This window comes from Grammomys surdaster, unplaced genomic scaffold, assembly GCF_004785775.1.
Source record: "Grammomys surdaster isolate TR1022 unplaced genomic scaffold, NIH_TR_1.0 810, whole genome shotgun sequence".
In the NCBI taxonomy this organism is placed as follows: Eukaryota; Metazoa; Chordata; class Mammalia; order Rodentia; family Muridae; genus Grammomys; species Grammomys surdaster.
Window position 1 is genome coordinate 816,448 of NW_021605229.1, and position 3,724 is coordinate 820,171.

General features: G+C 44.1%; 1 non-coding gene across 1 annotated transcript; it reads right to left on the minus strand.

Annotated features, from left to right (window-relative positions):
- Positions 1 to 3,443: 3,443 nt before the first annotated feature.
- Trnaq-cug lies at positions 3,444 to 3,516 on the minus strand. The gene has a single exon. It is a non-coding gene; the product is annotated as a tRNA-Gln (tRNA).
- Between the last annotated feature and the right edge of the window lie 208 nt (positions 3,517 to 3,724).

The following is a 3,724-nucleotide window of genomic DNA, read 5'->3' on the forward strand; positions in this document are numbered from 1 at the left end:
TGACATTCGCAGCGTTTTTCAGCTGATCGATGTTTTGGTTTTATTGGTATAATCATCAATGTTCACGATGCTACTTTGCATAAAGATGTGGTGCAACATGGTAGATGTTTGCTTAGAGTTGTTTCAGAAATGGCTGGAAAGTCTATCCTGCTCCCAAGCCAAAGTTTAATGACTTTTTAAAAAATGAAACTCAGGCCAGCAACTCAAACAGCAATTGTTACGGTTTTTGGTTTGCTTTACTTTTTGTTTTTGAGACAAGGTCTTATGTAACCCAGGCTAGCTTTGAACTTCTTATGTAGCCAAGGGTAGCCCTAAGCTCTTGATACTCATGTTTCCATACACCCCCCAAGTGCTTGAGTTACAGACTTGCACCACCATATTTACCCTGAAATAGCATTTTTCTAATTTTTAAAATTGGATTTTTTTTTAATTTTTAAAATTGCATTTTATTTAGTAGAAACAGAGTAAGTACTTGGAGATCAGAGGACAACCTACAGGAGACAGTTCTCCACCTGAACCATGATTCCTAGGGATCAAGCCCAGATCTTCCAGCTTTGCAGCAAACACTTGCTGGGACAGCATGTATGCCCTCAGACAACATTTTTAGAAAATCAAACATTGCTACAGAAAACAACCAGCAATATATTGGTTTGATGTTCACACACTGCGGAACGGCGGTAAGAAAAATATTAAACATCCTGGAAGCATTGTTTTCCGTAATTAAATGATTCTGCTTCTGCGGGAGTTTGTAAACACAGTAGAAACAGCACCGTTCTTGATAAATACTGTACTGAGAGTTTTGGGCCACACTCCTCAGTGCTGCTTTGAGTGCCAAGGCGCAGTGCCCAGCCCGTGCTGCATGTCCAGATCCAGGGCTGCAGAGAAGCCACGGGATGTAGCAAGGGTAAGAGCTGCCACAAACACTTGGTTCATTAGACATTTGCTTTCAAATTGAGTGTTGAGACCTTTTACTGTTGCCAAATTCTTCATGACCTCCACATTCAGTTATGAGACCCTGTGTGGGCCATGAGCAGTTTAAGAAGCTGAAACTACATCTACATTGGGCATTTTCTTGAGATAGTCTTCTACCTCAAAGAATAAGGACAGCTAGCATCTGGTATTCTATCAGGCATAGAGAAAATATCAAATAAATATGTATAAATGTATTGATTGTTACTGATCAACCCCATGTTTTCAAATGCATACAGCTTGCCATTATAAACATATAATGTGCTTAATATATTTAACTCATGTATATAGGCTTAAGCCAAAACTTTTGTTGCACTGGGGTTAGCCATGTGGATTCCACGTGGCTATCATTAGGCTTTTAAAGAAGACTGTCAGAACCAACTGTTGTTTCATTTTGTTTTATTTTTAGAGATCAGGTTTCTTGTGTAGCCCTAGTTGTCCTTGAACTCAAGTTGTACAGACCAGGTTGGCCTTGAACTCACAGACATCTACCTGCCTCTGCCTCCCATTTGCTGGGATGAAAGGTCTATGTCACCTCTGCCTGGCAAGTGAGAGGCCATTGTAATTAAGAGCAATTGCAAATGTTAGCTATGTTAATCAGCAAGGGAAAAATGTAAATATCTGAAAAATCTAATAAAAAAAATTACAAGCATGCTTTGATTTTAAGGCACAATAGAGCAAAGATACACAACTTTTTAAATCGCCCATGCTGTTCACTGGCAGTAGAACACAGCGTCTTGGCAGTGTGTGCAAATGGACTTTGATCACTCCTGGAAGGTAAGAAAGTGTTATCCCAACATTTCAAACATGCTTTTCTGGGATAGGACCAAGTAAGAAGGCCAACCCCAAGGGAAGTGCTAGCACTGTTTATACACACGGGGACTGTCTGCAGCCATCATTCAGTGTAACATGAAACTGTCTTATCTCTCTCATTTTCTCTGGCCAGTGTAAGACCTCATGGGAGCTGGGAAGGTCACTTAGGATACAGCAACATGATAGACCCTTGCCAAAACTTTAAAGGATCTAAGAGGGCAATGGTCTGCTGTTGTTGCACCAAGCTGCTGAGACACTGGGCGGGAGGTGGGGGGGAGTCTGTTTGCACTTTCAGAATCCAAATGCCGTGGAAACTAAATCCAAAGGAATACACTGGACAGCACAGTCTTTAGCCTTTAGGTGCAGACCCAACACACATCGATCGCCTTAAGGAGCAGGCAAAAGGCGGTGTTCCACTGCAGGTTAGCACTGGGGCTTTGGTTTCATTCCAGCACCTTCTCTAAGATGCAGCCACACCCAATGAACACGAGCATGTCATGAGGTAATGTGGGACAAGTGAAGGACTGTGAACTAGACAGAAAGGCACAAAATCAGCAGAAGTTCTAGAAAAACTGCTGATGAGAGGGAGGGGGTGCATGAGATGGGGGTTGCTCAAGGCAGCCGTCTTTTTGCCCCGTCCAGCAGGGCATTAAACAGGGGTCCGGGGAGGTCACCAGAAAGAGGGGATGGGGAAACAGAATGACAGCTTGTCTATAGGCTGATCAAACTGTAATTTTTACTTTTTCACGCAGGTTATATACACAAAAAGGCAGGATGTGGGGAAGGGGATGACACAGGAGCGTAGGTGTTCAGGGGGAGTACAAATATCTTCCAGAACAGAGTGTCAGCTGGGTGAAGGTTCAGGGGACAGGTCATTATGACTCCGTCTATGATTCACTTGTCCTTATCTAAGTTGGTACTATCCACCAAGGCTACCCAAGGTCTATGACTATCCACAGGACCTATGACTACTTGTTCTTATCCAGGCTGGTAAATTTCCACCAAAGCTGCCTGTTCACAATATCTTATAGCTATCTGTTTCAGTGTTTTTCCACAGAGACCCAAGACTTTGTCTTAGCAGGCTGACTTAGGACTATTGCTGATTTTAGGCCTTCAGTGTATAAGCAAGGCTGCCCCTGACAGCTTTTGTAAGCCTTAATGAGTGTCAGGACCATGGACAGAGAGCTTCACACCCTTCCTTCTGCTAGACTGCTTCCTTTTACAAAGAAAAGGGGCACTAACAGCCTCAGAGCTCCAGGCCTACCAGTAAACACACACATTTAGAAAGTGCTGCAGCTACTGCTGTCAATAGCTAAAAGTAAAGTGTAGGGGGAACTTAGCCATGCAGGCTCAGCTGCAATGCTGCCACATGTGCCACTGATACTTCCTCTTGAGCCAACCTAGAATCTGCTGACATGACTAGAGACCACTGATGTTGGATCAGGCAATGGAATGAACCAATGAGAAAGAGACAGCACCACATCTGGCTACTTGAGAGCCAATGAGTTGCTGGGGGGAGGGGCTATAAAGGTTTGCTCAGTTCCTACAATAAGCAAGTCTGCTTTTGCCACTTGCTTGACTCTCAGAGTCTGTGTTGTTGACGCTGAGCTTTCTTATACCCACCTCCAAGGGTCTTGGTTGAGATCGCAAGCAACATCTGGCACCCAACGTGGGGCTCGAACCCATGACCCTGGGATTCAGAGTCCCACACTCTAGCGACTGAGCTAGCCAGGCAACAGTAAAAATATCTAAAACCATTCCTCAGTTTACACTAGTGTGGGTGTTAGGTGCCAGCCAGTGTCACAGAGATCTCCACCATGACGCCCGTAGCATAGTTATTATGCCCAGCTCTCCACATAGAGTTGTCCTGTCTAGGGATGTCACCATCAGGACCTGGAAAGACCACATCCTCGAACATCCATAGTTGTTACCTAAAACACTA